Below are 14,925 nucleotides of genomic sequence, written 5' to 3' on the forward strand. Positions count from 1 at the left end.
TTCCTGGGGCATTCAGAGCAAAGCCCAGCAGGGGGGCAGAGAGGAGCCTTTCTGAGGGAAACCAGAAGCACTAAAACATGGAACAGGAAGCATTTCTCCACCTCAAACGTATAATGCCACAACTATTATTGTACACAAGGTGTGGGGCAAACCTGCAGACCATGATCTGGTCTCTGGGGAAGAATCCTCTCTCTTACCTTGTTCTTGATTCTAACAGACCATCTTTGCACGAGTGACCATGAATTTCAGTCTGAAATTTTCCTGACTAAGCTTTTAAGGGGTTAATTTTAAATATGGATCTTTTCTGTAGAAGGTTCAATTCCACATTGTCCCTCCTAGGATGCTGAGTATATGCCAAGCATTTATCCATTTGTTTCAGAAGTGTCATATCAGGTATAAATCGATGTGTTAAGAATTGCCTGATAATGTTGTTGTGGGATTAATCTTACAGAATAGATCATCGGCACGACTACCTTTGGCATTCTGTGTGCACAATGTTCCATTTTAAGCATGAAAAGCTTTCTAATGCCAAAGTAGAAGAGCCATATATTGAATGATCTGCCACCATTCAATATTTAATCCTGCAATTGAAGCCACTAAAGGGATACAGAAAAGTAACAAGATGAATGAATTGTGACCTTAAAGTTGCAAAAAGACAACCCAAACAATTTATCTTTCTGGCCCGTGGTGCATTTGTGGCCAATATTCCTATCACTTCTCCACAGTTTGGGATCTGTAGATTGATCAATGCCACATTAGCAAAGTACCTGAGCAGACAGCTTAGCAATTCAGACAACCCGCTGCATATGCTTTAAGAATATTCTGTGTCAATTTGGCTTATCCGTAGCTGAAAGTAAAGGCTTCTTAATAAAAAATCAATTCCATTTTCAAAAACACATTTCTAAACAACAATGGCAAGGTGACTACAAATAAAGCTTTTGCTAATCAACAAAATACAAATAAAATACTCTGAAAATCTGGTCAGCCCAAAAACCCCATCAGACTGAGGCACTATTAAGACTTGCTAAGAGATTATTTTACAATTTGTTTTTTCAAATGTATTCAAATGTATTTCAAATGTATTTGTTTCCTCCAAAATAAAAAAAATAAATCTATATAATAAGCACACAGTGATACCAAGGCTGATGGAGCTGAAGGCTGTTAAGACCTCAGAGATCACCTAAATCTTTTGCCCATGCCTTCTGTCATAGCCAAAGAATTTTTGAAGGTATGTGCTAAGGTTTGTGTGGTAGTGCTACCTAAACTCATAAAAACTAGCAAATAGCCCATGACAGCATGGTGGGAGACACACAGAAAACAGTCAACAATAAATATCACCGATTTACCTGCTAAGAGTAAATCTCCCAAATCATGAGAGAAAATAAAGCCATGCTTGGCTTCAAGACAATTTTTTGTCCATTTATTTCATGGTATCTAATTGGACTTTGCAAATTAGCATCCCTGCTTAGGAACAATGCTTTTGTTGACTGAGACTATTGCTCTTTATGTACAAGGTGTCAGTTGTATGTATATGCATGTGTAAGACACAAATTCCAACCAGGCTCAGCAAGGAAACATTCTAAGATCTCTTAACAGTAAACTAGCCACAAAAAGCCTGATGTTTGGACTTTACTGCAGATATTCCATCCATTCTGTCTTTGAAAATTAACTGAAATAATTTCTAAAAATCTACAAAAAATATATCTTAATCATTGCTTCTAAATTTGTGATTTTACAATTCTGTTTTTTCTCTTATAGTAATTTCTGTGCATTGAACTAATTAAAATTTTTATCTGACTAAAGCTGATGTGGTAGTAGAGCAGGAAAGCTGAGTGGTCCAGAGGTGACTGTGCTTGAGTGATGAAGATGAAATCTTTTTTTCTTTTTCAGAAGTGTATTTCATTTCTGCCCAGATCAATGGATCAGAAATGAATAGAATTAAACGTGCCTAAATCAAACCAGAATGTTATTAAAAATGACAAAACAACTTCTCTGGTTTATAGTGTTGTGTTACTGCAACATAAATAAGAAGGGACCAAATTATGTTATTCAGTGTATATTGATCACTCCCACAAGAGACATTGAGACTGGTATATGTAGACATATCCAGGCATAACAAACTAGTTAGTTAATGCTAATTTTTAATGAGTGCACATCTGCTTCATTATTCATATTAATAATCTGTAGGTGATACAACAAACTGTAAAAAAAATTAGTTTCTTAAAGAAATGTATATTCTATTCCTATAAAATTTTTATAGGAATATTTACTACCTCTCTAAGGGGCTCAGTTAAGCAACATCAAGATACGAACATGATCTAAAGTCTAGTAAATTAATGTGAGTCTTCTACTGAATAAGGTGAGATTGATTTAAAACAGTTACAAATATACATATATACTTTGTTTAGTAAGACAGTACTCTTAAGGCAGCAGAGCTACTGAAGCAAAGAGTAACTTCAGTCAAAGTAAAGTACTGTCCTTTTTTATGGTGGCTTCCCCTCCTCCCTCCAGAACATGTCTACATTCCTGAAGCAAACATTCACTATTTCCATCCTTTTTTTTGTCTGTCCAAGATTTACCTGGGCAAGCTAATCTGTGATCAGCCAGCAGTTACTCATATAGTTCACTCTCTACTGTACATGCACAATTTTCCATTTTAATATGTATTAAAATTCTTTATTTAATACAAAGAGGAAAATATTAGTTACTGCTGCTTTTGTTATGAGAGTCAAACCAAAAACTTGCCTCAAGTGAAAAACTGCTTAAAGTTCACAAATGATTGGGCTCTTTAACTGTGTTAACAATTTTCTATTTGGCTTTGGGGATAGGTGGTATGAGACACATGCTTGTAGGGGAAATCTCCTCTGAAGTGATGTTTGTTCTAACAGTGTTGGAAATCAATTTAAAAATGCTGTTTTTAAATTTTCATTCACATAGAAAAAAAGGTTGTTAAGTTTTGAGCACAAATAACAAATACATTAATGAGTAATGATCTCTTTGACAGTCTTTTTTTTTTTGTTTGGGTGTTTGTAAAGCCAATTATAATTTTGGAAATTGTGGAAACCCAAAGTAATCTAATGTGAGTTCAAAAAAAAGAAATTAAATTATTTTGGTTTGAAGATGCATATTTAAACTCTTTATTAGTTGTTACTCATTAATTTCAATGCTGGATTTGTTGCCTTTACAAAGAATAAATATCTTATAGCTGCCAATGCTATAAATTCTTCCTGGATCTAAATCAGATCTGTTCTTTCTGATGAATTCTGTCTCAGCTGTATCAGTGCAACACCACTGAGAACACCTCTGGGAAAGCCATGAAGAGAGGAGTTAAACATTTACTTAAAGCTACCTAATTTTGAGAATTTATAAGCAAGACCAGGACAGACCAATACACAATTCAGCTATGATAGCTAATCCAAAGCTATGATAACTTTGCAAGACCAAAGGATTTATAAATCAGCACTGCCATTGCTAATCTGAACTGTAAGCACAAATAAAGCTCCCAGCAGTTGAGTCAAAAATCAGCCATTTCCACAGAGCCCCTTTTCTCAGAGGAGTTACACAGCAAACCTCCAGCAGAACACCTAAGCTTCCTCCTGCTCAGAGGAATCTCAAATGCCTCTCAATGGCAGGACTTGTTTGCTTGCTTGGTCTAAAGAACAGGATGTATCATTCTTTACGTGAGGAACCAGTTCTGTTCTGTGTTGATACTTATCAGGTTTGCTCTACTATTTTTCAGACATGAAAAGCTTTCACAATGCTCTCAGCCTCCATGGAGCCTGAATGGTGCTGAACAGATGAAAAACAAGTCACGCTATCATATCCTGATTCTCAAATCATCAGAAAGTCTGCAAGTGCCCCATAATCATTATCTCAGCTTTTTTTAGTAATGAAGCATTGGCGAATTCACAGAAATGAAAGCAGTATCATAGCATGTTAAAATCCGCACAGCATTGTCCCCAAACTTAGGGATGCAGAGCGAGAGAGGGACTGCACCAGCTGGAGTTGGAAAACTCAGTCATACCACAATTAACTTCTAGCACTTTATTCTACCAGATATTTTCAGATATACAGATACACTTCGACTGATTTTCACAAACCTAAAAAGTCCATTTCTTTTGCTTCTCCTGTAGAAATTTTACCTTGCTTCCCGATATCTATTGTTGCCTCCACAAAGTTTAAGTGGAGTCCTGATAGAAGAGAGGAGGCACTGAACATTATAGGAGTTTCTAGCTGGTAATTCCTTTTCTTTTAAAGATATGGATAACGAATTACATGAAACTCTATTTAAAGGTAGGCTCTCATACCTCTAGTTTTGGGGAGTTTTTATGTTACATATCTAAACAAATATATTTGGTGTTTTTTAAAAATAAAGCACTATACTGGTTTTGTATCTAACCAATAAATATTGCAAAGATCCAAATTCACTACTGCACTACTCAAGCTTGTGAGAGTAGTATTACTGAAAAAAGTAATACCAAATATTCTGTAATTCTGTGTCATAAGTCTAAAATATGGAGCAGAAGATATGGAAGATATTTAAATGGATATAGATCCATTTATGGATGCATGTAGAAGACTGCATTATGCTTTGATTTTCCAGAAGTGGACAGGAGGGATTAAAGAAGCAGGTATCAAAATGCAATATTTCTAGGCATTTTTTACTGTATTTATTCAGGGAACCAGAAGACAGAGATTTATTTCTCTTAGCCAAGAAATGCTGAAGAAGTATTATGGTTTCCTCATCGTGCTTTTCTAGACTTGAGGAGCAGTTGGTCTTTGGGAGAATTAAAAAATTGTCAAAAATCTATACTAACATATTATAAAAGCACAGGTAAGGGACAAGAATATGTTTTATGAATTTGAAGGGAAAGAACTTATAAATGTACAAGCTACAAGCTGAAATAGACATTAAAAAAGACTGATACTGGTAGTAGGTTGAAAAAAATCACTAGCTTAAAATGTGTATAAACAGGAAAGTATCATGTCATTACACTATTAATTATCATTATTTTGAGGAGGCCATGATGTTAACAAGCTCAAAATGTGTTTCAGCTCAGATCTAAAATGCAGAACTTTCTACCTGCTTAAAACAGAAAAACCAACAATAAATTCTCAGAGGACTACTTGGAGAATAAAGAAAGGGCGGGGGGGAAAAGAAAAACGAAAAAAAAAGAGAACTTTTAAAAGCTCTACCTTTCTTTAAAAATGTGTTTCTGTTAACTTCTATTATTTACACATCTCAGTGACTCAAGAGCATCACACAGATAAAGCCCAAAGGAAATGTAGCAGATAATAAATTATTAAGCCATTCTATAAAACACCAGCACTGGGCAGTCCAAAGGCCTGGCATGCCACATCAGATGCAAAAGGATCTGTAAATCTGAAAGAGTCATCGGGGCTGGGGAACAGCTGCCTCTGCAGATCCCAAGGCCCACCTGGGATCCACTTACTACAGCCTGTCATTCTCACCCACTTTAATGCTTATACAGTCAATGAAACATTAGATGAAGCTAAAGGATACATCCCCAAAGAACCTGACATGCTTTGGGAAATGACCTTTAAACAGTCACCTTCTGATAGGAAATTAACTGCAGCTCCCTGCATCTGCAGAAGTGCCTTGTGTTTGTGATTTGTTCCTAATGACACACATGCACTACGCTGACACTTTCTGCTGAACTAACATATGCACGCATGTATTTGTTTGCATTTTCTTTGCATTTCGTATTTTCACACTTCAGCACATCAGGTATTAGTTGCTAAGGTGAATAATTTAAAATTATAGCAGTCAGTGATTTTTCAGTGACAACTGAAAGCCTAGAAACTTATTTGGGTTGTCGGCTTGTTTTAAAAATCAAACTTGCATTGCCTGTGGAAGCATTTTCTTAACTCTTTTATTAGTAGAATAACCAAGTCTATTCTCTCATTTTCTTAAAAGGAACAATAGCCTGTGTTTGATGGCTACTATCATAAAGAACATGATAAACAGACATGATTTTTTTTAGGATCTTAACAAAGAAATTTTTATTAGGACCCTACCAAAGTAAAAAGTATGTGTATGACATGGAATGGAGGATACGTTTGTAAAATGACATAGGAAGAAATGGAAAAAAAAAAAAAAAAAAAAAAAAGGCAAATGAACTAGAAGCCTACTTTAAAGCAGAACAAGTGAAAATGAAATAACATTATATTTGCAATGGACCTGGCTTTTGCCTATTGTCTAATATTATGTGATTGCCTAATATTGTGTAACTTACAACACTTACAAAATATACATATGTACTTGGTTTAGTACATGTGAAAAAAACCCCAAAACTGATTATAATATTGGCATTTCAAAAAGAACTCTCTCTCAGAGCTAAAAACCTGAGAAGTCATTGGCCATACCACAGCCACACCCCCCTCTCCCCCTGCCCTGCCCCAAACTGTTCTTTCTTAGCTTGGACATGATGCTCAGGGTTCCAAATTTCAATTGCTTAGTAATTACAAGCAGAGCAGAAAGAACATGTCACCTGCTGAAGGTGCCAGCTGCACGTGTACTTGTGCAGGTGAACATCCATGTCCAGCCCCAAGTCATCCTCTTATAAGGAAAGGGCTACAATAACATTTCCAACAATGTTTAGTATCTCACATTTTTCAGGTGTTAGAAATGAAATTGATTGGAAATATTGCTCTAATACTTTTGTACACAGATTTAAAAGCTCTCTATTGGTCTCCCATTTTTACTGAACACTACAGCAGTTCTATTCTATCACTCATAAATCTACATTTAATTCTATTTGGGGGGCTGTCAGCATTACAAATAGCATATGAAAGTCAGTAGGTCACACCGTCAAACCACTACAAGTTTTAAGACTTCAAACTAATGGCTTTCTTTAAAGTAATCCTTTCTGAAATTACAGTACACATGAATTTTTGTTCATTTTTTGCTATTTTCAGTCTTTGGAACAATTACACTTCAATAATATTTTTGCTGCAAAATATCCATGTTCCCTTCTGTCTCAGTACTACCTTTAACCCTTTATTTGCTCCACAGCTTCCTCAGTTTTTCTGTCAATGGTGGATGCTGCAAGAGAAAAGGGTTGTGGTTGATTTCTTTGGTTTTGCTGCACTTTGATGAAAACAGATTTATTCAACTCCTCTAGTGTAATTTCTGAACATCACATTTTCCCAAAGAACCCGTGAAGGAACTTCTTGTCCATATAAGAAAAAGAGGACAGTTTACACTAGGAAAATAAAACAACAAAAAAAGTGTATTTCCTCTAAACTGACTTAAGATCCTGGTAGTCCAGACACAAAGCTAAACTCAGGTATAATGTTTGTTAATGCTTCTTCTACAGTCAAAGACTCACATGGAGAAAAATTTCACAGAAAATCAACCTTGGCATCTACATCTGCCCCAAAATACTTGATCCACGTTCTAGAGTTCCTCTCCATTGATCATGAATGCATAGATTCCATTCAGAAAAGTCCTTCCTGAGCTAATTTTGCCAAATAAGATTGACATTAACACATGGAGAACTTATGTTTGTGAAGTACCTCTGGATGTGAAAACAAAGAAATCACTGATTTTCTTTCTTGAAGTAACACAAACCAATATAGCAATAGCTATAAGGAAGAAAACCCCAAACCAGCTGACATAAATGTAATGACCAAAAAACCATTGTTCTATTTTTTGTGGTAGGGATGGGGCATATGAAGATTACAGTTCACTGTATATTCACAAATGAAAAGACAAAAATGAGTTTTTTTAAAAAAAGTGTGTGTGAGGTATCTTCTAACGAGATCTGCTGAAGAAGACAGAATTGACAGAGAACTTGTGCAGGGACACAAATCCCACCTATACTGATCCTTTAAGTAGAACAGAACACATCCATATGCTTTGATGTATTTGGAAAGCATCAGTTAAGCATATTAAACAAAAACACCTTTCAGAGGTACTGTGCTAATATAGACAAGATCTCAGGGACTCAGAAAACAGTACAACTCAGGGATGCAATGAGAAAATGAGATGGTATTTAAAAAGAGTGAGAAAAAGCAATGCAAAAAACCTGCAAGTGATTTCAAACACACATCATCTTTACTGACATCTTAAACCCTAAAACAAAGAAAACACAGACTAAACTTACACTAACATATTCCTCAAGAGAAAGAATAAAGGAGACAGAGAAAACAGTCAGAGCTGCTTTTATTTTCAAGGTAGTTTCACTACTGCTTTAATAGCACTATTTCTTAAGGCAATGAACAAGAAATGAACAAGATCTATTGTATATTTATTTATAACAATATATGGAAACAGATAAATTTAATTTCTCTATATACTGTATTTTCTCAATATACATTTTCCAGCCTCAAAAATGACAAGTAAAGAGCAGCTAATGCTTTCAATAAGCAAGATTATTTGTTATAGAATTGGTTTTTTCCTACATTTTACTAACCATTTTTGAGATACACTCTCTGCTCCAGAAGCTGAATACCAAGTACATATTGTGCACTAAATTTGTAGCAGCTTTAAGTGACGTTGGGAAAAAAATGTATTCACTTAACTGCCGAACTTTACATTTTGAGTTGTTAACTGGGGGCTTGTCATGTCCCTTATGCACAGTAGACCTAAATTATAAAGGATTGGCCCTGAGGAGCTCAGCTTTTCCCCCGACCTGCACCTCACTCCTAGTCTGATCTTGTCTGCTCTGTGTTATATATCACAGTGCTCTCACCCTATGGGCCAAAAGAGACTCATTATCCACCTGAAAAGCAAAAAACACAGCACACATCTAAATCTCAAACTGATATTTGCATGTCCTTGTTATTTCAACAGGAGCTATGCAAATTCATTTCAAGGATATAATTATAGTTTGAGAATTTCCAGAAACTCCCAGCAGATTTGACATTTCCCCCTTTCATGGACCTGAACCAGGATGGCAAAACAAGAGCCATTTCAAGCCCCTGACCACTTGCAAATTTTTCTTCCAATTTACATCTGCCTCAAAAACTATACTGTACACTTACAACCAAAGCAGTAATTCTCACTCCATGTGTTGTCATTGTAAATGACCTCACTGTCCAATTTTCAGTCCAATTATTGTCTACCTACCAGCTACCAAAACCATCCTGCTGCTGAGGAGCTGTAGCAATGTACCTCAAAACCTTGCAGTGATTTTTACTGATTTTTTTTTTTCTTATTGGTGATAAGTGGATAGATCTCAGCTGAAACAGATCACTCCCCATTTTTCATAAGAACCAGATACTAAATTCTTCACATTTATCTTCACATGTGCCTTCCACCTGTCCATGTATTATTTGACAAGCTATTCTTGACTACTTACATGAAAAATACAATACTTTTAACTTCATATATGCTTGCTTTCCCTCTAACAAGTACCTGGCCCAATTAGTAAAACAGTAGGGCCATACCATCACCTGCTTTGTAGAAATGCTGATGAATTGTGACACCTTAAAAAAAAAAAAAAAAGGTTTAGAAACACTTCAAAACTCACAGATAAAAGGTATGAAACAGAAAACTATGTTTGTCAATATGGAAATTTGGACAGAGGATTTATAAAGTTAAAGCAATCTCAAAGATGAAACTGATGAAATATGCCAGCTCTTCTACAAGGCAGATTACAGTAAGATAACAAGGGGAGAGGAATGGCAATGCAAGGCCAGAGTAGAGGATCACACCATTTCAAGGGCTTTTCACTTGCTCTGAGACTGTTATAGGATCACATCCATCAAGGGTAGGCATCAGCCAAGGCATTACAGCACCATAAGGTGTTCCAGCACTATTTTCCTGTACAGGGAACACAAAAGCAATGGCAGAGAAACCATTCTGAGGTAATCAGTCTCCCACTGAAATCATGAGACCTGACAGGTTTGATAAAAGCAGAGCCCTAGTGCTCATGCCAAAAGACACCAGGGGAAAATGAAGGCATTTCCTCACTTTGAACTTTTTGTAAGCTTTCCAGGAGACATGTGAATGCTACAGAGATATTTTAATCTCTTTTCAGGGCAAATATTCTTTGCATAGTAACCTGAAAGAATCAAAAGCATGCAGATTCTTTATGCTGGAAGAAGAGCTCAGGTACAATTACAATATGGTACACAGAATTTCAGGTGCATGTTTTACAATTACATTGATTATATCAAATAACAAAGAGCAAGTAATTCTTAATGGATGACAAGGAAATAGATTGTGGCCTCTCTACCTTAATTCTGACCTTCAAAGTTACATTGGACATATTTTTAAGGATATTACAGCTATGACACGTATGTCTTATGTAAGTTAATTTTTTACACGACTAAAACTATATCATCATATAATATTGCTGATCAATTGCATGTGAAGTTATTATTCCAATTCTTCATTAGAAAGAGAATAGTCAGTTTTCTCATCTTACAAACCTGCCTAAGTTTCTTTCTTTTCTCAAGGACTGTGCATACTTAAAGCTTCTCTTACCTGAGTTTTGAATCCATTCACATCTTTAAGCACCAGTGTCAGCCCTCATTTTGTCAATGGTCCAAACCACTGGCAGCATTTCCAATTAATTCTCTCTCTTCTTTTGTTTATGCTCTGTTTTCTCAGCACTCATCTCACTGTTCCTGCCCCAGTATTGTATTTCTGAATGGTGGTTGGCTGGAAAAAGGACTGGAAAGAGATTATATTGGGGTATTGTACTGGGGAAGAGAGCATAGTAGAGGTAGCAATTCTTTGTGTTTCCCTCTACAAGGAAGTGGGAGGAAAGCTACTGATTTTACCTAACTGTACACTGCTGCTCATTTGTTAGGTTGTAAATACACTTAGCAGCATTTGCATATTTGCCAGTAGAATCCTGTAAAAAGAAGATTTGCTGGTGTGGGATTATTTTTTATCATGTTAACATAGAAGTTTGGGCTGGAATCTAAAATAAAGCACTTGGATGCCAAGCAACCTGGCAAATTCTCAAACCAGCAGGTGTTTGAAAAAATAAATAAATTATCAAAACAATTCTCAACAGTCCAGCTTGCAAAAGTGTTAAAAATAACAGATAAGCATTGTTATTAAACACTATTTTAAGAGCCGGTAACCAAGACAGGTGAAAGATGCTAGACATTTTACTTCTGTCAGCTCTCAAAATGTGATTTTTTTTTTTTTTTACACATTGTTTATAGAAATCTGTAGGGATGAGATTTACAGGGATGAACAAGACAGTGAGAAGGATTATTCTTTCTTAAGAAAACACTAACCTGGTCTGAAAACCTCTGGGAGACAGATTTCACAGTCTTCCCAAGATAGCCCAAACAGTGCTTAGCTACCCTAATGCCCAAGCAGCATTTCTCTTGGAACAATTAACACATTATTTCTTGAGCTGCTGACAGAATGACCCACACTGTTGTTCCCTGCCCCTTGCCATGAACCTCGTAGGTTTCAGGAAAAGCACAAGATCTTTCCACCAATTTTCTTTCTTTAGAAAAAGTTAGGCCAGTGTTTCTTCAGAGGAAATACTCTGCACTTTTGATTTAAGCTTATTCTGTTACTTTTCCAATGTCTTGGGTCCAAAACTTTATTGGTTTGTGAATCCCAGTGGCACTATAGGTGAGGCATTACAAGTGCTGAGAGATGCAGAGGGAATTGCTTTATGATTATTTCATATGACACTCAGGCTTGCATCCCAATAGACTTTTTTTGTTTCCCTTCAAAAAATTATTACTGTGTGGATTCTCATCAATGAACAATCCCTTGCAGTACTTAGTTTCTTTCCTACAGAACATCTGCCAGTCAAGCGGTTCTCCCATCCTGAAGGTATGACTTAATTATTGCTAGTTTCAAATTGAATTGCAGTTTATTAACTACAGTTTCATGCTCACAAGCCCAGTATATGAAGACTGTAATGCTAATCCCTTCCAGCCAAGTGTTTGTGGCTCCTCTGGCCTGGCACTGCTAGTGAAAGTTAACAGCACTATCCCAAACATTCAAAGACCTCCGTGAAAATATTGCCCAGGAGTAGAACCCACATCTCCTTGGTTGCTTAGCTGGGAGACTGTTCACCTTTCCTCTGCATATGCAGCAGTCTGTAATTTTGTTCCTAACAACATTTTGTTGCTTGTTTTTGTTTGTGGTGTAGCACAACATGTAATGGAAGTGAAAGGCAATGTACATTCTAAAATTCCCAAATTTATCACTCCCTTTGCTAAGACACAAAACAAACCACGTACTTGTGTTACATAAAAGCCTGTTCTCACTAGCACATCTGAAAAATCCTCATCATTGAATCATTTAGCTTGCAAAAGACCTTTAAGATCATAGGAGTCCAATCACAATGCTTTGGCTGCTTCTGCTTTTACTAATTAGAATACTTAAATTGATTGAAACCTTATATGAAGACAAATTTATGAGAAGTTTGGTTTGTCTCCAAGGCTGTAATTTCAAAAAGTTCATGATGTTAATAAAGGTGCAAGTGATAATGGCACACTAATCAAATTCAGTAAATAGGCAAGGGCTGGTATCACACATCCTTTCACGTAATGGAAGCAGGTAACTTCTGTTTGCACTGTTTGGTGACATTAATGCAGTAATACTGAGTAACTGCTGACAATTAGCCAGAAGATGGAGCAGAGGTCTTGTAAGAAAATCACTCCCTGATGGCAAAATATTGAAAATTCAATTACACTCTGTTTATTACAGGCCTACATTAGGAACTGCATTCATAATAAAGACCTTGATAATATACAAATTAATCACAGCACAGGGGAATGCTTTGCTAACTTTTTTACTCCTAGATGCATTCTTCAATATTGAGTTTTTAATATATCCAGACACATCAAAATGCTTTCTATAAAGCTTTTAAACTAAAATTCCTTAAATACAGTAGTATATGTGAATAACGTTCTAAAACACTAGATAATTCTATTACAGGTCTTTGAATAAAACAAGGTGTAGATACTAATTTTTAAATACCCTTCAGGAATTCTCCAGAACTTAGAATTCATATTTGTTTTTCTATGAAGTATGCTATCATGCAAACATCATGAAAGTCATACAGGCTACAGAACTGAATAGTTCTATGCATATATTCACATTTTCATACATGAATACTTTCTTTCCACCTGAGAAAAGCCAGCAACTTGAAGGCATGCATATCCAATTTCTGCAGATACTGCAGATCAGTTTGAAGTGATTGAATAATCTAGTTCCTACTATTCAAGTTATAGCAATTACACAAAATGCTCCCAAGAAGAGTAGGTAGTTATAAATTCATGCTATGACAATGTGTATTGGATACTGCTGAATAATTTAGTTTCTGAATGAATTTAGTCAGCACTTTGTTTAGACTTTTAATAGTCTATTGCCTACTTTAAAGACTTCTAGCTGCAAGTTCTTCAGCACAAAGGCTTTAAACTGATGTATTTCAAATCTATCTATATGCTTACTGATTTTAATTGCATTTTGCCAGGGAAAGCAGTAAGACCTGAAGTGGAATTAAAAAATCCATTGTCTTCACATTTAATTTAGCCATATATGTTACTTAGAAAATGCAAACTCTAGGAAAAAAGTACTAGCACATGCACAGTATTCCACAGGTTAGCTGTCTCCAGTTTTGTTTGAGAGAGATTCCTGTAGAAACCTGGTTTCAAGAATTTCACCACCAGATACTGCAGATGTGAAATGGCTCCTGCCTGGGTAGGTTCTGTGTTACAGAAACTCTGTTTGGATCCAAACATTCCAAATCTCCCTTGTAAAATCCATCCACTTTAGAGAAGAAGCCTCATGATTTCTGAAAAGGGATTCTCTGAATCCACACGGCACAGTAGCTCACAGTGATGCTCAGGCCACTCACATTCAAGGTAAGCCCAAGTGACTGGCTCAGACAGGACTTTGGTTCTGAGGAAAATGCCCCAAAAAGAACACACAATTGCAGAAGAGGTAACTGATGATACCTCTGCTATTTTAAATTGTCTGGAATGAGAACCCTGCAGCCTTGTCCAGCTCAGCCTGGACACCCCTATGACAATTAGGATAAAAAACCAACACAGAAAGAAGAAATTATGAATTTGGTGTTCTCTTCTGTGCCCATGAACGTCTCACGCTGCCCACACAAATCTCTTCAACAGCCACATCTAAGTCACCATTTAACTACTGTGAAAATGCAGAACCCATGAAAATAGAGTTTATATGACAAGATCTCCTTTGAGGCAAACTCTTTCCTAGCAAAGATAAGATGAATCAACCTCACATCCTTTAAGCTTAAAAATGTGTTGTTTTTTGAGACTTGTTCTCTGAAGTAAGGCATAAAAAAGAGATGCAGAACACTTTGTGGGATACTCTGACAAAGTTCAAACACTGGAAGAAAGACTAGCTAACTTGTGTTCATCCCAATATCACTCCCCTTGTATCTGCAAGTTTCTCAGCCTGCCTAGTGCATTTGACATGAACAGTCACAACCAGGGAAAAGACCAAAATCTCCACATGTTCATGGCATCCAACCACCAAGCTGCATCCAGCTCCATTAAATCATTCTGATCCATAATATCCATAATATCAGTCTGTTCAGGTGGTACCTGGAAAGGCAGTACAGAAACTGAAGCCAAATCTGTAGATGTTGGGAGTGAAGTCTTGAAAGCTGCAATACATATGCATGCATGATTTCACATCTCCAGTTATCCATATTCACAGGACTGCACTTTTTCCCCTCTCCCAGTCTGCTGATTGGTGATGGCTCCAACTAGTCTATAATCTAGAATAGTATGAGTTGATTTGTTACAGTTTTCATGAGATCCTAGTTGATGCTGCATGCTTTACATGAATTCTGGCAATGTCAGTCAATCTGCATAAGGATTTGGTCCCTCCTCAAGCACATTTCCACAAGTGATATATTGTAATGCTTAGCTGTCTGGAAAATCCTTTTATTCCTGTGTCCCGTGTTACACGCCTTGCAGTAAAATTGCAAA

The sequence above is a fragment of the Zosterops lateralis genome (assembly GCF_965231275.1).
Source record: "Zosterops lateralis genome assembly, chromosome: 5".
NCBI classification, from domain to species: domain Eukaryota; kingdom Metazoa; phylum Chordata; class Aves; order Passeriformes; family Zosteropidae; genus Zosterops; species Zosterops lateralis.